The 22,760-nt window shown below is 47.5% G+C and overlaps 1 long non-coding RNA gene across 3 annotated transcripts in view; it reads right to left on the bottom strand.

The window, feature by feature from the left end:
• The window catches only part of LOC106510288 (uncharacterized), a 227,956-nt gene that overhangs the window by 152,001 nt on the left and 53,195 nt on the right, over window positions 1-22,760 (bottom strand). For 2 of the 3 annotated variants that reach the window (XR_014845394.1, XR_014845393.1), the window contains 2 exons: window positions 4,724-4,899; window positions 1,244-1,370 (listed from right to left, as the gene is read on the bottom strand). This is a non-coding gene — a long non-coding RNA (uncharacterized LOC106510288). Of the gene's footprint in view, window positions 1-1,243; window positions 1,371-4,723; window positions 4,900-22,760 lie in introns of those variants that run through there. The other variant, XR_014845396.1, reaches the window with a different exon arrangement.

Here is a 22,760-nt window from a genome sequence, read left to right as displayed (position 1 = left end):
GGGACAGGGGCAGAGAGGAAAGCACGAGAAAAGTCAGGAAGGAATAGAGCATTCAGAAACCTGGAAAGAGGAGTTCCCGTCGCGGCGCAGTGGTTAACGAATCCGACTAGGAACCATGAGGTTGCGGGTTCGATCCCTGCCCTTGCTCAGTGGGTTAAGGATCCGGTGTTGCCATGAGCTGTGGTGTAGGTTGCAGACGCGGCTCGGATCCAGCGTTGCTGTGGCTCTGGCGTAGGCCGGTGGCCACAGCTCCAATTCGACCCCTAGCCTGGGAACCTCCATGTGCCGTGGGAGCGGCCCAAAGAAATAGCAAAAAGACAAAAAAAAAAAAAAAAGAAACCTGGAAAGAAAATAACCAAGAGTTGTGGCTGCACCTAGGAAGGTGTTTGAGAGGAAGGTAAGCAGAGGCAGAGGCAGCAGCAGAGGATGGGGAGACAGGAAGCTGTGGGCCATAAAGACCTGCCCTCTCCCACCTGCTTCCCGACCTGGCGTTGGGTGTCAAGTCTGCTCGTTCTTGCATTTCTCACCCGGGGGGCTGCGGTGGACACGGAATCATCTACCTGAAAGCTCTTGACAACCAATTTCTCCTCGTCTTCCTCTACTACAAAGCTTGAAAAGCTAAAACCACCTATTTGCCATCTACCTGGAGAGCTTTTAACAGTTCTGGCCAGTGAGAAGAGAAGGAGCAGCAGCAGCCCTGGGGAATCTTCTCCTTTCTAGGAGGCAGAGCGTGTGCAGGTGTGTGTGTACAGGTGATGGTGTGTGTGTGTGCCTGTGTGTTGCCTTCTTCCCTTCCAACCTACTGAACGACATGTGGGGGTGCAGCAGCCATTGTGCAGCCATGAGGTGACAAATATTAAGACCCACGGGGTAAGGAGAGTGGAGCACGTGTTCTCTTTGACAAATTATCCTTTATTTAAGTCGTTATAGAGCGTTTTCTATCATTTGCAGCCAAACATAATCCTAGTTTATACACAATCTTGCCAGCCACCCTACCGAGGTAGCCCTGCTCTGGATGAGTTTTGTTGACTTCCCTGCCTCTTCTTCTTCTCCTTAGGCTAATCGTCTAGACATTTCCAACTCAAGTCATCGAGCTGCTCTCCTGTCTGCCCCCGTGAGAGTTAGACTTCTGCTCCAAACAATGACCCTGGACGAGGGACCAAGATATCTCCTCTTGCCATCTGACAAGGGCACAAGGAATCATTTCCTTACCAGGGTAATACTCGAGGTAGGAATGGCTTACCCATCGACGTAGCCCAGACTTTGCAGTTTCTCCTCATGTCGTTTCAAGTCCCCAGCCTCTGGACTGTTCTGCTCGCCACACTGAAAACATCCCAGCTCCTGCGAGATCAAACGTCAGTGGGGCCTGTCTGGGAATCACATCATAACAAGAGCAAATCTCAGTATGTTTATCCGTATGCTTTTTCTCTTCCGCGTTGCCTGCAGAATAATTAGGATTATGATGATCTTTTGACTGTAGTCTTTTTGCTTCCTCTGTAAGCCTTTCAGAACCAAAGAGACAGACCCAAGGGAGCTGGCCACGCTGCTTTCTGCCATAACAACAAATGCGAAAAAAGAACAGAGAGCCAGAAGCACCTGTCACCTGAGAGACCAGAGGGAAGGCTCCCTGATGTCAGGGAGAAATTTTGCAAAGACTTGGAAGTGAGCAGAATCAAGAGCCTGGTGTCCTTTCAGAGCCGTTTGGGGCAGTATCTGGTAGAGCTCAATGAATGATCCGCTCCTGTCAGCAGGAGCACCTTTGATACATTTCAGTCAATAAGGCTCGGTTCCAGCTCTACAGAAGTTGTAGGAAGCGCACAGTAATGCAAGATGATCCTTGTCCATGACAATGAAAATGAATTTTACCCGATAGAGACATAATTGATTTCCACCCAGGAAGGGAAAAATAGCCCTAGCCATTACATTTTCTTGCCCCATAGGAGGGGAGCTCGCGTGTCATTTAAGCTCATCTAGGAATGGATGGCCCAAGATGTCTTCAGGGAATCTGTTAGATCAAAACTACTTTCATAATAATATTACTTGCCAGTTTTTCTCCCTCTCACCGGTGTGTGGTGGAGGTTTCTAGAAGCTACACGACCTGCGATGTTACCGTCATTGCTCAGATGGCTAACGGAATGAGGGCGCCTGTGTTTCTAAACATCTTGTTTTCATTTCGTGGGTCTGAGCCACACACACGAAAGCTCTTTGAGGTCTTCCACAATTTTTAAGAGTGTAAAGCGATGCTGAGATCAAACGTTTTGAGCACTGCTACCGTGGAGAATATAAACGAATTTTGCATCTATTAGCAATTTCATCTTGGCATTCCTATTTAGAGTACGTGTGTGTGTGTGAGAGAGAGAGAGAGAGAGAGAGAGAGGGAATTGATTTTAATATCTTAGTGTCCTTACATAACTCATGAGTTAAATAAAATCTCTGCTCATATTATATCCGTAAAAGTGATATGTTTTTACCTTTGAAAAATCACGCTTTAGCCCTGGGCTTGGAGTCAAGAAGGGAGAGGTGAGGCATAGCCGTGGAAGACAAGGGTCCTGGGCCCTGCCGAGGACACCTGAGCTGCATACTCTCCCTGCACCCAGTGGCACAAAGCCAGGTAGGGGTCAACTCATCACCCCAGACCATCCCTCATCATTGAAACAAGGACTGCACGTGGATCCCGCACAGCAGCCCCAGGTCACTGCGGGCACCTAGAGGCTGAGTCCATCCAGAAGTCCCTGCCTGGAAGCCCCTCTGTGCAATGGCCCTGTGTTTCTGGAAGTTCCTCCAAAGTTCTTTGGAAGTTCTTTGAAAGTTTGGAAGTTGTTGGGTTTTTTTTAAGGACCGCACCTGTGACATATGAAAGTTCCCAGGCTAGGGGTTGAATCGGAGCTATGGCTTCCAGCCTACACCACAGCCACCACCAGGCCAGATCCTAAACCCACTGAGCAAGGCCAGGGATCGAACCCACATCCTCATGGATACTAGTCAGGTCCATTACCACTGAGCCACAATGGGAACTCTGAAAGTTTGGAAATACTTGACACCCAGAAGGGTGGTGGTACAGAAAAGAAAGTTCCCTTCCCCATACTAAGGTGGGTGACGTCATACGGTCCCATTTCCTGGCTGAAGCCTCCAGAGAAGCCCTGAGACCTGTCCCAGGTGACACCAACTTGTAGGGGAAGTGACAGAAGTACAATGTGGGGACCCTCTCTCCCATCCCAGGGCTCTTGCTACTGCTTTTTTGCCTCATCAGGTTGACAAGTCCTACTGACTCCTGTGCTCAACTCTCCTGGCAATTTACAGGGGCCTTCAAAGCTCCAGAAGGAAAATGGGTGTGGGTTTTGTCACCTTGGTCACTGGCTTTGCTCTCAGTGGCTGATCAGCCTCACTGAGCCTTGGTTTCCTGGCCTGACTGTGGAGATAGCAGGAGAAATAAAACGAACTATCCAGGCCTCGGGCCTGTAAAGTGAGCTGAGCAGAGGACACTGGCTCAGAGCTCTTTTCTCTCTAAATCAATCCCTGCCTATTGCTCTGAATGAATCCCAGGGTTGGGGAGTGAGTAGAGGGGGTGGGAGTGAGGGAAGGAGGAGTAGGAGGGGGACCTCTTCCCAGTCGAATGGAGGGGGGTGCATAGCCGGTTTTGTTATTTATGTTTTGTCTTTTTAAGGCTGCACCCGGGCATGTGGAAGTTTCCAGGCTCGGGGTCGAATCAGAGCTGCAGCTGCCAGCCTAGACCACAGCCACAGCAACACTGGGTCTGAGCCATATCTGTGACCTGTGTTGCAGCTCACAGCAACGCCAGATCCTTAACCCACTAAGCGAAGCCAGGGATCAAACCCACGCTCTCATGGATACTAGTCAGGTTCTTAACCCAATGAACCACAGTGGAATGGAAATGCCTCATAGCATATTTTTTTAAGGTAATCTTTTAAAATGTGCGAGAGTGTGTGTGTGCGTGCACGTGCACAATATTCCTTGAGGGTAGCAGATACAATATGATAAATGAGGATTCTCATGGGCCCCTCCCCCGGATGCTGAAAGGGGAGGATTCTTCCTACAAACTCAGCCTATGATGATCCTTCGCAGGGAGGATACAGGACAATGGGTGAAGCAGAGAGAAAACCAACAACATCTGAGAAATTAAAATCATCGTCTATATCAGAAGGTCTCCAAATTATGGCCTGTGGGCCAAATAGAGCCCTCTGTCTGTTTTTTGTACAGTCCACGTGTTAAGAATGGTTTTTTTTAAATTTTTAAATGGTTGAACCAGAACCAGAAGAGAATAACACTTCATGACCCATGACAATTACATGAAATTCAGATTTCATTGTCCGTAACTAAAGTTGCACTGGAAGTTCCCTGGTGGCTCAGTGGGTTAAGGATCTGGCATCGTCACTGCAATGGCTCAGGTCGCCGCTGTGGTGTGGGTTCGATCCCTGGCCCAGGAACTTCTCCATGCCGGGGCAGGGAGGTGTCAAAAAAATTTTTTAAAGTTGCACTGGAACATGGCCATGCCCACCCATTTACTTCCGGTCCAGAGATGCTTCAGATCTACTATGGCAGAGCAGAGTAGTAATATCAAAAAACCTACGGTATGCAAAGCCTAAGCTAAGAGAGGATTCAGGCAGGTTGACTGATGTAAAAGGTAGGGGGAAGTGAAGGGGAAACAAAGATATTTGGGGGTCAGGGGAAGCAGCTGCCATCACTATAATTATATTGAGATTACCTGAGAGGCTCTTCAGAATGGCTTTGTGTTTTAAGAATATTCCTCATCATTGGCGTTCCCATCGTGGCTCAGTGGAAATGAATCTGACTAGTATCCACGAGGACACAGGTTCAATCCCTGGGCTCACTCCGTGGGTTAAGGATCCAGTGTTGCCACCATATGCCGTGAGTACAGCCCTAAAAAAAAAAGAAAAAAGAAAAAAAAATGAAAAAAAGAATATGCCTCATCAAAAGTCAGACTCATTTTTTGCTATGGATACGAACATACATCGTAAAAATATGAAAACATATGGGACAGTAATACCCACCAAATTCAAGACAATGAAAGGGGGGAATATGAGGGAAAGAGGAGAAGGAGCGAGAGCAGGAATATATGATTTGTTACATTTTTTTAAATGTACCTATCTGAAGAAGATAAGCCAATAAACAATAAAGGATGAAACGATTATTTAGAGACAACCAAAGAATTGATTTGTTTTCAAAGTCGTATCTGGTACACAGAACGGGGAGCTCAAAGGTCACGCAAGGGACTTTTGGTCATGAGCTCATCTACACAACATTTTTTCTGGTTACTCTAATGTCTACTACTATTTTGTCCTGAATCTAAAACATGCTTTTTTCCCTCCACATTTTAACGACTCTAAATAAGGATGTCCTTTACCACTAAGGGTCCAACATAGTTAAATTGTCAGAGCATTTTTTTTATTTCTTGGCTCTACAAAAAACAATAATAATGATGATTCATCTGATAACTCATCATCAATGGTCTCTTAGATCTTCTTTCAAAGAGACAAATAACAGAGGATTCTCTTCTTGGACATTCCATCCAGAGAACAAGAGAGAAATGAAATGTTCAAGTCCTCCCAGTTATGTTAAAAGATCAACCGAGGCATATTAAAAATTGTAAGAGTTTATGCGAGCAAAAATCCATCCAAACGGGTAACCTCCAACAGAAAGTTGTGAAGAGAGCCCATGACGGGAGCTTGGATAAACTTTTCTAGTGAAGAGGCAGAAGCAAAGCAAGAAAATTGCTGATTGGCTAATAAGAGCTTAAAGCCCAGTTGGCTGTTTGTGATTGGTTGTCCTTAGGTTTCGAGTCTGTAACCTTGAGGCAAGTATGGGATTAGATTTTGGTTTGCTTACATAGGTGGCCGTGGAATTAGAGCCACCTAATTAGTTTAACAATTAATTAATTGCTTAATTAAACAATTGACAGAGGGTGTCTCCGAGTGAGATCTGCCTTGAGCTTGGGCTTTATGGAGCCCCAAGATTTACCCGCGTTTAATTACCTAATGGGAGGAGGAGAGCAGGAGAGCCTGGGCCACGTCGTTTATAAATCATCTCTTCTTAGAAAAAGAGAGTGAAAATAACACCGAGTCATTTTGATTTAGACGATGTGATGAATCAGAGAAAACTTTGTGCTGGTCAGCAACAGAACCTGACCTGGGGGAATTCCTAAATGTTATTATTAAACTTTGTCTCCCAAGTAAAATAAAGTACAGAGGCAGTAGCAATTAAGCCCTCTTTCCTCTGAGTGGGTCTTAGAAGTAAGAAATTCCGTAAGGAGCAAGCCCCTTGCTTCCTGATGTAAGCACCGCGTGGGAGACAAAGCAGAAAGCAAATGATGCTCCGCGGAATAGCGCGGGGGCAGGGGAGACGGTACACATCTGAGCCTCTGGGCTGAGACAGGGCTGCAGAGGTTAGCACAAAAAGTCCACCCTGTTCAGAGGAAACCCTGAGACTCAGCTCAGCTCTCTTGCTGTCCTTCCCACCATGAGACAAAACAGCTTGGGAGCCAGATAAGGAGATACCATTCCATGTTTTAAGTGTTTAGTTTAATTAATTAATTTATTTATTTATTTTGTCTTTTCTAGGGCTGCACCCTTGGCATATGGAGGTTCCCAGGCTAGGAATCTAATTGGAGCTGTAGCCGCCAGAGCCGCAGCAACATGGGATCCGAGCCACATTTGTGACCTACACCATAGCGCACAGCAACGCCAGATCCCTAACCCACTGAGCGAGGCCAGGGATTGAACCGGCAACCTCGTGGTTCCTGGTTGGACTCGTTAACCACTGAGCCACAACGGGAACTCCCAACATGTTTAGTTTAAGAATGTTTAATTCTGAATGACAGAATCCATATATTACCCATGTAAACCAACATGGGTAATGTATGGATTCTGTCATTCGACAGACTTTTTTTTTTTTTTTTTTTAGCAAGTGCTAGGCGCTCTTCTAGGTACCTAAGATAGAGCCCTCTTTCCTTACATCCCCTCAACTTAAACTCAAATTATCTCCCTTCATTCTCTCAAAAATCCCGTAAGGTCATCTCTACGTTACAGAGGATGAAATTGAAGCTCAGAGAGGTTAAGTCACTTGCCTAAAGTTACCCAGCTAGTAAATAACAGAGCTGAGATTTGAACCCACAGCATCAGTGCTCAGAGTCCCTACTCTTTTTTTCTTTTCTTTTCTATTTTTTTTTTCTTTTTCGGGCCGCACATGTGGCATATGGAAGTTCCCAGGCTAAGGGGTCAAATCAGAGCTGTAGCTGCTGGCCTAAGCCACAGACACAGCAACTCGGGATCCAAGCCGTGTCTGCAACCTACCCAACAGCTCATAGCAACACCAGATCCTAACCCACTGAGGCCAGGGATCAAACCCACATCCTCATGGATACTAGTCGGGCTCTTTTAGCCACAATGAGAGCTTCCAACATTCTCTACTCTACTAAGTCACTCCTCTAGATGGAAGCGAAAATGAATGCTTGAAAATGGCTCTGCTCTCTTAGAAGTCATTCTGAAACAGAGGATAAAAGCCTGGGTTTTGGAAAATCAGACAGGAGTTAGAATTTCTTTCTGCTGCTGGCCTCTTGTCTCCAAGGCAGCAGGGACCAGCCTGGCTTGGCACCTTTGGGTCCCTAGCATCAAACCTAAGACACAGCAGGTACTCACTAAATATTTTACTGATTAAAAGAATGAGTGAATCCATTTACTGTCCAAAGACTCTTGGCTGTCCTCTGGTTTCTCACATGTATCAATTCCTCCTTACAGAGATGCTGGGAAGATGCAATGAGGTTAGGTATCTCAGACGAATAACATAATGCCTAGCCCATAGGAGGTGCTCAGTAAATAGATCTGACACCCCCACCAGACGTCACATACCTGGAGCACAGGCTGGCCACTCTTAAGTAATGTGGAGCCTGGCTTTGGAAGACGAATCAGCACACAGAGGAGACACTGGTTATTGGGGGGTGGGAGCAGGGGAGGCTAGCTAGTTAGTACCCACCTGCCCCTGTGGAAGTCTGAAGGACACACCCTCACTCTCCCAGCACCAGCTTCTTCAGGGGGCCCAGACATGTGACCCAGATCCAGCCAGTCAGGTGCCCAGTTGGAGGGGAGAGGCTGGCTAAGGATCCAAACCACCTCAGGGCGGAGGCTGCAAGCCTTCCAGGCACTTCCCCGAACTTCCTGCAACTGTGCACCTGTTGTGCATCTGATCCCTCCCCTCATGCCCTTCCAACACTTCTCTCTGTGCAGCCTTTGGGGGCTTAACGATGTCCCTACAAAATTCACATTGTGAAGTCCAGCCCCCAGGACCTCAGAATGTGTCTCTATTTGGAAACAGGATCTCCAAGAGGTAATTTGGTTACAATGAGGCCGTTACAGTGGGTCCTGATCCAATGTGACTGGTGTCCTTACAAGAAGGGGAATTTAGAACACAGACACACCCAGAAGGAGACCCCATCAGGACACGAGAGAGGTCAGCTGTCTACAAGCCAAGGAGACAGGCCCCAGAAGAAACCAAACTCGCCGACACCTTGATTTTGGACTTCTAGCCTCTAGAAAGGTGAGAAAACAAATGTCTGTTACTTAAGACCCCCAGACTGGGGTACTTTGCATGGCAGCCCTTGCCAATTAATACACCATCTGAGTCAGTTTCTAATATTTACAATCCTTAAAAAACACAGCTCATGACTTTTTTTTAATTTAAAGATGTGTTTCTTTTTATTTTATTTTTTTAATTTTTATGACTTTCTAATTTGAGACAAGAGACAGACATGCGAAGGTGATGAGCAGCACAGGATGGAAGGTAAGAGCTTAGACTTTGGGGCCAGGCCACCTGGGCTCAGATGCTAGCCCTGCAGGACCCTGGGTGAGACACGTGACCCCTCCGTGAGCCTCATCTATGAAAGGGGCTGATAGCTGTATTTCTCTGATAGGATTGCTGCGAGTAGGACCATGCTATGAAAAACACTTAGGACGGTGCCCGGCACAGAGTAAGTGCTACAAGGATGTTAATTATTGTTTCTGTTGACCTCCTGATGGAAAGACATGCTCTCAAAGAACCAGGGGAGGCCTGCCCTAGAGGTGGGCTTGGAGCGGGGCTCTACCCAGCCTTCATTGGAATGTTCTTTCTCTCCCAGGGAGACCCACCATGTTTTAAGCCATGGAGCCACATAAAGGGAGCTGGAAGAACTAACTCCATGTCCTTGGGCTTTTCTCCCCTCTCTGTCCCCAGAATAACCTTTTTTGGTCTTTTTAGGGCTGCACCCACAGCCTATGGAAGTTCTCAGCCGAGGGGTCAAATCCGTGCTGCAGCTGCCGGCCTATGCCACAGCCACAGCCATGCCAGATTCAAGCCAAATCTGCAACTTACACCACAGCTCACAGCAATGCTGGATCTTTAACCTACTGAGCAAGGCCAGGGATCAAACCCCCATCCTCATGGATACTAGTTGGATGCCTTACTACTGAGCCATGACAGAAACTCCAAAACAACCATTTCTGGTCCCGCCCACCCATTTTATGCAGGAGGGAACTGAGGCTCAGAGAGGAAACGCCCTGCCCCCACAGCCAGCTTATAGCAGGGCTGAGAGCCTACAGGGAATAAAAGAAGCACCAAAAAAAAAAAAAAAAAAAAAATGTATCACCTCCATAACCAAGGAGGGAAATGATGTGAAGAGAAGAGAAAATGGAATTTCCTGCTGCCCGGAGCAGCCCTGGGACATCAACACCAACAAAAAATGGAGAGAGATGCTGCCCCCAACTGGAGTCCTGCCCTCTCCCCTATAGAGAGCCTGGCTCTGGGGCCGCCAGCATAACGTGGTGCTCTCTGGAGCTGGCTTACCCTCCCCCGCCTCTCTAGGTCTTCCCTCTAACTCGTCTTCCATTCTCTTCCTTCCCTCGCACCACGATTTGGCATGTGGTGACTTCCTAAAGGGGATAATGAACGAAGCAAAGGGAGCTGGGTTGAGAGGGACATCTGAACTCCAATAAAGGGCACAGCACTGACCATGGGCCAGAGCACTGGAGCAGGGCTTTGCCCCTCTGGTTGATCTTAAAGGAATCTGGGGCGTCTTGGGGAAGAGTCCAGGGCATCCAGGTTGTGAATGAGGTCAAGGTAGGTGCTTAGAACATCCTTGGCTAATTTGTTGCAACAAGATTCTCCTACTAAGGGAAGTAAGTCAGAAAGAGAAAGACAAACACCATACGATACTAAAATATGGCACAAATGAACCTATCTGCAGAAGAGAAACAGACTCATGGACATAAAGAACAGACTTGTGGTTGCCAAGAGGGAGGGGGAAGGGAGTGGGATGGACTGGGATTTGGGGGTTAAGAGATGCAAACTATTCCATTTAGAATAGATAAGCAACAAGGTCCTGCACAAGGAACCATATCCAATCACTTGTGATAGAACATAATGGAAGATACTATGAGAAAAAGAATGTATATATATATATATATATATATATATATATATGTATGTCTGGGTCAATTTGCCGTATAGCAGAAATTGACAGAACAATGTAAATCAACTATTAATTTTTTTAAAAAAAAATTTTTGGAGCTACAGCTGCCAGCCTACACCACAGGCACAGCAACACCAGATCCAAGCCGCGTCTGTGACCTACACCACAGTTCATGGCAACGCCGGATCCTTAACCCACTGAGCAAGGCCAGGGACCGATCCTGCATCCTCATGGATCCTAGCTGGGTTCATTAACACCTAAGCTATGAAGGGAACTCCCTAATTTTTAAAACTTTTAAAAAAAGAATATCCCTGGCTGCATAAGCATATTGCTTATGGCCACCAATATGGAAGTGTTTCAGTCTTTCAATACCAAGTGCTGATTGAAATTTCACAGACTAAACCCAAACACCTGACTAACCAGCTCCCAGCTGGACACCTCCAGGACCCCAGCTGGTGTTCAAAGCCCTCCAAGGTCTATCTGACCCCTGTGTCACTTTCTAGGTTCATCTCTCACTGTCACTTTCTGCATGAGGCTGTGTAGGGTCATGGAAAAGGCAATGGGTGTAGGGTTGGAAAGATCTGGATTGAAAGTCTTGCTCTGCCACTTACAAGCTTACAAACTAAGGGGAACTCGGACAGCCTAAGTTCTCTGAGACTGATTTATAACAAAGGATAACCAGCCATCAAATACCTGGCACTACACCAAGCATCTTAAGTGCTCAATTAATCTCACAAACACCCTAGAAAGTAGATCCCATCCGTAGCCTTGTAGACGAGGAAACCGATGCACCAGGGCCCATTCAATACCTCACCCAAGGTCATCAGCCTCCAGCTTCTGAGTTGCAGGATTAGAACCTTGCCCAAGGTCAAGCCTGTGCACTTGACTACATCATTATACAGCGCCCCATTGAGTTTGGAGAAGGAGCTGAAGTAACCTGCGAATGGGCACTGATGGCCTTAAAGCCTCAGTGTAAGTGGATTCCCTCTCCTTCCCATCCCTCACTATCAGCACGTCCAACCCCAAGCACCCAGGCACAACCCAACCTGCCCGTGAAGCCACCTCCTTTTTCACTCTCAACCCAAGCCCTTCTGTCTTCAAAGCATCAAAGAACTCATAGAAAAAGGCCAGATGGGTGGCACTGATAGGAAGCAGATGGGGTCGGGGGAGGGGGGAGCCCTTCTGCACTGACCAGCACACTGGCCTTGGATGTGCACGATCCCTCTCTGGGTCTCAATGTTCCTATCCGTAACTCACAGGGTTGTAATGTCCATCAACAGAGGAGTGGATAAAGAAGATATGGTATGTCTACACCATGGAATATTACTCAGCCATAAAAAGTAGTGAAATAATGGCATTTGCAGCAACATGGATAGACCTAGAAATTATCATGCTAAGTGAATTTAGTCATACAATGAGACACAAACATATGCTATCACTTATATGTGGAATCTAAAAAAAGGGATACAATGAACTTATTTGCAGAACAGAAACTGACCCACAGACTTTGGAAAACTTACAATTTCCAAAGGAGACAGGTTGAGGGGGTAGGAATGGGCTGGGGGCTGGGGAAGGAAATATAAAATTAAGTGGTGATGATGGTTTTACAACTGCAAATCTAATATAATTCATTAATTTTTTAAAAAAATTTAAAGAATTAACCAAAGTCTGCATGCAAGATGCCAGGTGCACAGTAGGTGTTCAGGAAACTCGAAACCATTCCATGAAACCCTGGTTCAAGGAGTTCTCAACAGGGTGCAGTGGAAATGAATCTGACTAACTAGGAGCCATGAGGTTTTGGGTTGGATCTCTGGTCTCGCTCAGTGGGTTAAGGGTCCGGCGTTGCTCTGAGCTGTGGTGTAGGTCGCAGATTTGGCTCAATCCCATGGTGCTATGGCTGTGGAGTAGGCTGGCAGCTGTAGCTCCAATTCGATCCCTATGCCACGGAGGCAACCCTAAAAAGCAAAAAAAAAAAAAAAAAAAAAAAAGAAGAAGAAGAAGAAAAGAAAAGAAACCCTGGTTTGATGAGGGAAACAGAGGCAACACAAATCTTGTTGGGTTAAGACCACAAGCTCAGAACCTGGTTTATTATGGGATATGGTGGTTTCCACTACAGGGAGTGGGACAGGATGAACTGTGAATGGGGTGACAATATAGGAAGGGTTGGGGATTCTGTAACTTAGAAGAAAAGCAGGCACCCCCGCAGCATTAGGAAAATAACTGATCAGCTATTTACACACACCCCCACCCCCCACTCTACCACCACCAACCCCCCCACCCCTGGGTCCCCTGAGGGGGTGAATCCTGTTCCTGGAGAGGAGGGTGTGACTCCCAGCAGGAGCCCCGGCTGAGCTTCCTTGCTTTGCCAAGGTAAAGGAGAGAGGAGGGGAGGCCCCAGGCAGAAATCTGGGAGACGAAAACACAGGGCAAGTCACGTGACTTCTCAGTGCCTCTGTTTCCTCCTTGGGAAACAGGGATGCTAAGAGTCCCTTTTATTCTGTAATAATCTGTATAGGAAAAGAATCTGAAAAGGAATGGCTATGTGTATCCCTTGCTTCCTTGGGTTGCAGTAGCAAAGAAATTGGTTCACTGCCTCGTCCGCGGCAAGGAGCCCCAAGGGTCTGGAATCTAAGGGCGTATCTAGACCGAATGCTTCTTTCATGGACTCAGAGCCTTTGCAGAGGCTGCTCGGTTTAAAAAAGGCACTTCACACATGGCAATTCCCCCCAGCTCAGTATCGTTGTCTCCATGTTACTAGGATGTCAGAGGTATGCAGAAAGCATCCTCCGAAAACATGGGGTGCCCTGCGAGGAGAGCAATGTTCCACAGAGTGGCACCCACCATGCATGCAGGCCCCCAAAGCTCAGTCACATGACGGAGCATCCTTCCCCACGAGGACCAGGGGCCTTCACCAGAACCGGGAAAAAATTAAATGAAACCAAATGGTCCATAATTAGAATGGCAATAAAAGCAGGGGGAGGAGTAAGGCTGTGAACTCTATTAATAGTGCTAATAAATGTTCCGGGATAATACCGCTGTGTTCTGAACCTGCCCGTGGGAGGTGTTGCTTATACTCATTTGCATATTAATTTGGAAGGAAAATGCCAGGCTCTTTCTGCTGGGATAAATCAATTCCAGTGGAAGTTCTCAGATGGAAAGCTGCTAATTCTTCTTCCCTTTTCCTCCCAGCGGGAAGACGCCCATTTGCTGCCAGGAAAATATTTTTAAGAGCCACCATGGTGTGAAAAAAAAAAAACTAGGCCAGAAAACTCCAGGCAAAGTGCAGACTTTGCAGATGGCCGGAACCCTGATGGGCTCAGTAAGACCCAGCTTAGTGTGGGCTCAGGAGCCAGGGTGAGCCTGACAGGCCCTGGCTTCTCTGAAAACATCACCACTGGGGCAAGGATGCCAAGTAGGTTCACCTCAGATCCCAGTGTTTATTTGCTGTCAAGGACAAGGAGTTGAGAATTTGAAATCCAAGACCAGACTCAGAAGACAGAGTGCAGTGATTGATTAGTGATGTCTGCCCTGGGAGAGGGTTCAGTGGGAGAATGACATCTGCCATCCTGTCTAAGGGAGAGTCAGGCTTCATATTCTGGGGCACGAGTTATATAAACAGGTCTTTTGAGGCAAAATGAGGCAGGCAGGGTTGAAAATGGGAGTAAAACTGCAGAGCAGCCAAGCAGATAACAGGCAGTCCAAACAATGTGGTGAGAGGAGACATGAGTGAATAATAACATTTTTGCAGCAGCTACTGTGTACTGGGCACTGTGTCAAATCTGGGGAATACGGAGATGACCAAGATAATGCTTGTCGTCATGAATTCAAAGATGTAAAGACAGAATGGCACCTGCCAAACAGCCAGAGTTGATCCCCCTTAGCTTTCCATATGCTACCTTCATTTTTTGCCTTTTTTTTTTTTTCTTTTTAGGGCCACACTTGTGGCCTATGGAAGTTCCCAGGCTAGGGGTCGAAGTGGATTTACAGCTGCCAGCCTACGTCACAGCTACAGCGATGCCAGATCTGAGTGGCATCTGCGAGCTGCACCACAGCTCACAGCAATGCCGGATCCTTAACCCACTGTGCAAGGCCAAGGATCGAACCCACATCCTCATGGATATTAGTCGGGTTTGTCACCTCTGAGCCGTGATGGGAACTCCTCCCATATGCCACTTCTTTTCTTCTCCCCCAGCACAGAAACCCCCCAAGACGGGGATTTTGTTTTGCTCACTCCTGGATCCGTAGCATCTAGAATAGTTCCTGAAACTGATCAGAGGTCAGTTTGTAGAGTATTTGTTCAACACGAGCTCTGCCAGTCATTAAAGACAGCAGCAGAGAAAGGATTCAGGAGGTGGTAAAAGAAAAATGTTTTCCACTAGGAAGAAACAGGAGGAGACGGTGCAAATGCGAAGTGCAGAGATCTGTGACCCAAAAAGCCTAGGCCCTGGGGTCAGAAACAACCATCTGAGCCCTTGAGGGGCCATGGTCTGGAGGTGGGCCATTGCTCTGGCCTTCACTGGTGGGAGCCTGCCTCCTCATCTGAAAAGGGGGGATTCTCATCCCACATGGAGGGGTCTCAGGGACAGAAGCCATCACCTGCATGTCTGCAGGTGCCTCGTAAAGTTCAGACTCCTTCCCCCTCGGGGTCCCTGCAGAGCCCTCACCCACCCCACGCATCTCCCAGTTCCTCCAGACCAGGCCATCGCCACCTGAACCAGCAGGGACCCCGCATTCCTCAGCCAGCCCTCACCTCCACTCCATGATTGGAGAGGCACGCTTTTTCTGCTACACTCTTAGCAGGAGGAAGAAGGGGGTTAAGCTCCTGTTTTTGTTTTTACAATGCAAAATTTGTCAACTTGGCACAGTTGACAGACTGCCTCTGTGTTCCTTTAATTGCCTTCCCTGCATGCAAGCATCTGTGTGTGTGTGCGCGTGTGTGCGTGTTCCCTGGGAAAGGCTAGGGCAGAAAAGGAGCTGATTCCAGAAGACGGGCCTGTCCCTTGAGACATCTTCCCACAACCCCAGCCTCGAGAGGCAGTGTAGAGTGGGATAAGGAGACCCTCTGGGAGGCAGGAGACTTGGCCTCTGGACCACACTCCGCCCCTTCAATTATAGTCAATAGCAATGAAGTCAGTGATCATAGTGTGACAGAGGCTGCAGCTCAGTTTCTATTTCCAGCCCCAAGACACTCTACATTTTAAGGTGAGTGCTTGAACCCCTGTGCAGGAGGTAGGAAGCAGGAGGTAACCGAACACCTGTGTTGCAGCCCTTGGCTGACCATCCCCTCTGACCTGTCAATGATGGAGCAGCCTTGGGAGGGGCAAGATGTTAGGTGACTTTTAGTTGGAGTATTAGGGGTGCCGTGATCCGACCTCTACCCAGGATGATGGAATGGGCACAAGGGTCCTTCCTTCTCACCTCAAGCCCAGAGAAATGGGCTTCAAGGAGGCCACTGGGAGATCATTTGCTGGATTTAGGTGGTCTGCACACCATGGCTACTGTGTGATGCTTATCTAAAAAGTCTCGGGGTGAGAGGCCTGGACAGCGAGGCAAGAAAGGAAGAGGCCCTACATCAAGATCTCACTACATGGCCTTGAGGTGTGGGCAAAGCTGGGTCAGATCTGGACCACGGAAGAGAGCCAGCTCGGAGCCCTCCCAAGGTGACCTCAAGAGCAGGCTAGACTGCCAGATTCCCAGGTGCAAAGGATGGAAATCTAAATGGGCAGGAGGTCGTCTTGTGGCCCTAGGGGAGCAGGGACAAGCTAAAGTTGGAAGAAGGCCAGACAGAGAGAACCTGAGTCTCTGAGGAGCCCACGGACCTGCTGAGTGAACCAACCTCAGGACTCCTCGCTGAGTGAGGCACCGCCTCTTCCTCATTGCCTAGTTCATCTGCGTTTGCTGTCTCCTGAATCCAAGCCAATTTGTGTAATTTGTCCTGAAGCATGCAACCAGCAAGTTGAAGGGTTAAAGCTTGGTGACAGATCTGTGAGCCCAGTGCTGGTCACAAGTCACTGTGCCGAGACATCTGTGGGGAGTGTGTGGGCCCAAGTCACAGATGTGTCAGCCCAAGTCACGCCTGAGACACAAGCAGTGGGAGAAATGGCAGACACAGACCTTAAGATGCTTTAAGGGGGCAAAAGCAGCAGCTCCGAGCACACAAGAGGATATGGGAAATACATAGATACCATTACTGAACATAAAGTAGATAAGCAACAAGAACCTGTTGTATAGCACAAAGAACTGTATTCAATATCGTGTAATAACCTGTAATGGAAAAGAACCTGAAAAGAATATATTATATATATATATATATATATATATATATATAAGAATATGTATGATATATATTTTTATATGTAATACATATTATATATTTTTATATATATGAAAAAGAATATATATTACATAACATATATAATATATATTACATATTACATATTATATAATATATATTGCATATAAAAAGAATGTGTATAATATATATTATATATATAAAAGAATATATATATAATATATATGACTGTATCACTTTGCTGTACCCCTGAAGCTAACACAACAACATAAATCAACTATAGGAGTTTCCACCGTGGTACAGCGGTTAACGAATCTGACTAGGAACCATGAGGTTTCGGGTTCAATCCCTGGCCTTGCTCAGTGGGTTAAGGATCCTGTGTTGCCGTGAGCTGTGGTGCAGGTCACAGTCACTACTCTGATCTGGCGTGGCTGTGGCTGTGGTGTAGGCGGGCAGCTATAGCTCAGATTCAGCCCCTAGCTGGGGAACCATATGCCGCGGATGCAGCCCTAAAAACAAACAAACAAACAAGCTTCTCAGAAATCCTAGTGATCCTCAGAGCAGTGTAAAAAACTAATGCTTTAAGTTCCGGTTGTGGCTCAGCAGTAACACGCCCGACTAGTATCCTTGAGGAGGCAGGTTCGATCCCTGGCCTCACTCAGTGGGTTAAGGATCTGGCTTTGCCGTGAGCTGTAATGTAGATATTCACATATGCGGCTTGGATCCAGCGCTGCTGTGCCTGTGGAACTGGAAATAACCCATATGTCCCTCGACAGGTGAACTGATAGACAAATCGTGGTTATATACGTACACTGGAGACTCAGCAGTAGAACAGGATGGAATGAACCACTGATCCACACAACGTGAATCCATCTCAAAATGACTATGCTGGAGTTCCTGTTGTGGCTTAGCGGGTTCAGAACCTGACTAGTATCCATGAGGATGCAGATTTGATCCTTGGCCTTGCCCAGTGGGTTAAGGATCCAGCACTGCCATGGCTCAGATCTGGCATTGCTGTGGCTGTGGCGTAGGCTGGCAGCTGTACCTCTGATTTGACCCCTAGCCTGGGAACGTCCAAATGCTGCAGGTGCAGCCATAAAACACACACACACAAAAAAAAATCAACTATACTTCAATAAAAAATATTCTTTAAAGATATAGGAAGTACGCAGTAAAAGTGTATTCTGAGAAACCATCATCGATCAAAGGGAAATGGGGAGACACAACAGTTACATGCAGTGTAGTAGCTGGGACTGAATCCTGGAACAGAAAGAGGACATTAGTGAAAAATGGATGAGCTCCAAAAAGAAATCCAGAGTTAGGTTAAAAGTAATGCACCACCATCAGTTTCTTAGCTTTGACAGATGTCATATGGTGGAGAAAACGGGGGACGCTCTGTACTATCTTTGCAACTTTTCTGTAAACCTACGATTACAAAATTAAAGTTTATTTTTAAAAATGTATTGAGGAGTTCCTGTTTCAGTTCAGCGGGTTAAGACACCAACATAGTGTCCACAAGGATTCGGGTTTGATCTCTGACCTCCTTCAGTGGGTTAATAATACAATGTTGCCACAAGCCACAGAGTAGGTCACAGATGTGGCTCAGATCCCACGTTGTTGTGGCTGTGGTGCAGGCTGAAGCTGCAGCTCTGATTCTACCCCTAGTCCTGGGAACTTCCATATGCCACAGGTGTGGCCCTAAAAAGAAAGAAAAAGAAAAGAAAAGAAAAAACAAGTTTATTGAATGAATGATGAATGTGTGGGAAGTCTAGATCCAGGGATTAATGGAATCTCCATCTTTCATTACAATTACTTACAAAACTTTATCTACAACTGGCCCTTCCTACAGCTTTTTCAGTCCCTTCCATAGCCCTGTGAGAAGTGCATCACGCAATGCTTGGCACATAGTAGGTCCTCAGTCAATATCCATTGACTGAGTGAATTGATCTTCTTTGCACATAAGGAAACTGAAGCTGGAAGAGGCAAAGTCTCTGAATCTAATTTTACTTGACACCCAGGCTCGGGCTCCCTGACTCCGTCACCCTCCCCGAATTAGGGTGAGAGCTGTGGCACAGCCTTAGAGGCCCTCGTTCTCTCCACCAGCACTGCAGGCTCCGACTGCTCACCCTCATTGGTTTATGCTGAGAAAACCTAAATGCGAAAGCGACAGCCTCTCCCTGCCCCAGAAACCAGCACCATAAATCTCAATTCTAAAAGTTAATAATATTTGCTTTCGCCTTTATGGCATCATCGTTACAGAGCAGTCTGCTCAGGCTCTGGGTGACCGTAGGAAATTATTTCATCTGATGGACTCACTCAGCCCACCCACGACACCGTGCCGTGGCCTCCCCTCAGGGCAGGACACGCCGGCCAATTCCAAGTGGCGTGGGGCGGGGGAGGGGAGGTGCCCCCAATTATTAGTATTAGTGAGGCTGGGAAGGATGTTTACAGCAGATAATAAATACTTCCTGAGGGTTTCTGTCACTCTAGTGTTTAGGGACCCACCCGCCTTGGTGGCAAGAATTCTAACAAAAGAACTCAAAGGACATGGGAGAGAGAAGGTGGAAAAGTGAAATTGGCTAATCCCCTTCCCTCCACCCCTAGACGTGCCCTAGACTTGCCAATCTCCCCTAGACTTGCCAATCTCCCCTAGACTTGCCAGTCTCAAACAGGGCAATCCCACCCCTCCTTCAGAGTCCAAGTCAGATTCCACCTCCAACACGCACTTACGCATGTACGCACGCACTTACGCATGTACGCACGCACCCACGCACATTCCCAGTGGGAATGACGCTCCCAATCCCCCACGTGTCCTGTATTTCTATCACGGCACCCGTCAGAGTCAGCCTGGATTGGGGAACTCATTCACTCAACGATTCTTTCATTCATTCAGCGTATTTATTGAGCACATGCTATGTGCATGTTTTGAAGATATACTCCTGAGCAAACAGACATGGACCCTACCTTCATGGAGCCAGCGGTCTAGTGGCTCCTATGAGAGCCTGTCCCCATCCCGCACTGAATAGTGGGTTTCTGGAAGAAGGGATCTGTCTTCCTCTCTTATCCCCAGTACTTAGCACAACACCTGGCAGAGGTCAGGACCATAACACATGCTTGCTGAGTGGGTGACTGAATCAATGAATCAAGCCACACTAAAACCCAGAGTGCTCTCCTCATAACCAAAACTCTCAAGCGTCCCCAGCCCCCCACTGTGGTGTAGGTCACAGCTGCGACTCGGATTTGATCTCTGGCCCCGAACGTCCCTGTGCTGCAGGTGCAGCCGGGGGAAAAAAGAAAAAATCATCTGGGGCTAATCCTTTTTGGATCCTCTCCTTCTTACAGTTCCAAATTGGTTCTCTGCCCAAGAAATTGGGAGGTCTGTAGTTTGGACCTCTTGACTTGTGTTTTGTATTCAAATAGACATTTACTGAAGATGAGACGACGTGAACTTAGAACACGTGCTTCTGCCCCGGGTACCAGGACTGCCCCCTGGGTAGCAGCCGCCTTTGGGACCCTGGGATAAAGGGAAATGAGAGAAGTGTTATGGCTAACAGGATCTCGGAAGACCTAATTTCGCAGAGCCTATTGGCGTGATGGGAGCAAGGTTCTGGATGTTTCTCAGGGAACCAAGCTGGAGCAAAGCTCCTCTGTCCATTCAAATAAAACTCTTTCAGAGTTTGCTGGTGGCCTAGCAGTTAAAGATGTGGCGTTGTCACTGCTATGGCTCAGGTTTGATCCCTGGTGGGGGAATTTCTTCATGCCGTGGGCACGGCTAAAATTTTTAAAATAATAAATAAATAAATAAGACTTTTTTAAAAAAAAACTTTCTTTCATCTCAGACATTTCACAGTCCTCACAGTTCCAGACTCTTTCCCCGTCTCTATTCCCTGAAACAAGCTGCATCCCGTAAGTGATTCGGGGCACATCAGGTAGGAATCACCCCCACCCACGTCGTCCTTTCAGGTTCTTATTTTGGAGGAAAAGTCTCAGCCTATTATGCTGCCACTGTGAGCTCCAGAGAGTTTACACATTCACTCAACGTCCCTTTTTTTTTTTTTTTTTTGCTTTTTAGGGCCGAACTCACAGCATATGAACGTTCCCAGAATAGGAGTCAAATTGGAACTGCAGCTGCTGGCCTACACCACAGCCACAGCCACACAGTGATCAGAGCCGTGTCTGTGGCCTACACCAAAGCTCATGGCAGGAGTTCCCGTTGTAGCACAGCAGTTAACGAATCCGACTAGGAACCATGAGGTTGCAGGTTCCATCCCTAGCCTTGCTCAGTAGGTTAAGGATCCGGCGTTGCCATGAGCTGTGGTGTAGGTGGCAGACCTGCCTCGGATCTGGCGTTGCTGTGGCTCTCGTGTAGGCTGGAGGCTACAGCTCTGATTGGACCCCTAGCCTAGGAACCTCCATATGCCGCAGAAGCGGCCCAAGAAATGGCCAAAAAAAAAACTCATGGCAACACCAGATCGTTAACCCACTGAGCGAGGCCAGGGATAAAACCTGAGTCCTCATGGATTCTAGTCAGGTTTGTAACCCACTGAGCCACAACAGGAACTCCCACTCAACTGCTTGGCATGGAGGAGATCCCCTCCAGGTCGAGCCCCAATGGATCAGACACATCCTTAAGTTATACGATTTCTAGGACAGTGTTTCTTTTTTGTTTAATTTTTTTATGGCCTCTCCTAAGGCATATGAAAGTTTCCAGGTCAGGGACTGAATCAGAGCCACAGCTTTGACCTCCACCACAGCTGCGGCAACCCCAGATGCTTTAACCCACAGCTCTGGGCAGAGGATCGAACCCGCCCCTCCGCAGTTAGAGTCTTCACCCTGTGTACCACAGCGGGAACCCCCAGGATGGTGTTTCTGAATGTATGGTCTCCAAGTCAGATGCAACAGGATCTCCTGCGGTTCTTATTTTAAAGGCTTGAACTGCCCTCAAAACCTTCAGAAGGGGCTGGGAGGTTGTTGCCCATCTGCATTTTACACATGAGTCTAAGAACCATGGAGAACCATAAAAAGATAAGACCCAAGGAAAAATAAAAATGCATGTTCACCCTGGAGAATATAAATGCCAACCAAAGTCAACGTGGCCCTCGATACCCCATTAAACAAGGTGCACTGAACATGGCGCCCTCTCACCCTCCAAGCTCCACCACCGTGGAGGGAGCCACCATGAGCTCCCAGTTGCAGCATCCACAGTAGCCTCTTGACTGGTCTCCCTGTTTTGTCCCTCAACCCTGATGATCTCCTGCCCCACAGAGCAACCAGAGCTCCCCGCCTTGTAAAGTAAGTTACATCATGTCGCTTCCCTGCTCTCTACCCTCCATGGGCTTCCAGCACGCTTGGAACTCAGTCCCACATCCCTACTGTGGTCCACCCGCTTCCTTGTGACCTGGTCCCAAAAGAGTGCACTCTCCCCTGGCCTCTGTGCTCCAGGCACCCTGCTCCCCCCTGCTGTTGCTTGAGCACAAGAGCCACTCACTGACTTTAGGCTCTTAGCGTCCACTGGTCCCTCTGCCTGGAAGCCCTTCCCACTAATATCCACTTGGCTCCCGCCCTCACTTCCTTCAGCTCAAGATCACCTCCTTCACCAGGCTTTCCCTGTTCACCCCATCTATAACAGCACCCCCATCCCTCTCTACCTTACTTGATGGTTCCCTGCAGTGCCAAATATTAAATTACACGTGTATTTCTTTACGATGTATTGTCATTTTTCTCCACTGGAACAGAATCTTCACAAAACAGTGTACCCATCAGGATAAGCCAGGTTCTGCTGCACAAACAAACAACTCCCAAAGCTCAATGGCTTAGAAGCACCAGGGTTTATTTCCCACACCCCATCCAACATGGATCTGTGGGGTCTACTCCCCTGCTACCATCATCCTCACTGGAAGACCTAGGCCGATGGACAGCCATTATCTGGAATATTGCAGGTGACTCGCCACATGGAAAAGAGAATGTGGCAAAGCATGAACTAGCTGGTACACA

This window comes from Sus scrofa, chromosome 5 (assembly GCF_054392235.1).
Source record: "Sus scrofa isolate SSC_HxYL_T2T_F1_AM1 chromosome 5, Sscrofa_HxYL_maternal_Yorkshire_Landrace_v2.0, whole genome shotgun sequence".
In the NCBI taxonomy this organism is placed as follows: domain Eukaryota; kingdom Metazoa; phylum Chordata; class Mammalia; order Artiodactyla; family Suidae; genus Sus; species Sus scrofa.
The sequence above is the reverse complement of the archived record's forward strand: the minus strand, read 5'-3'. Positions and strand labels throughout refer to the sequence as shown.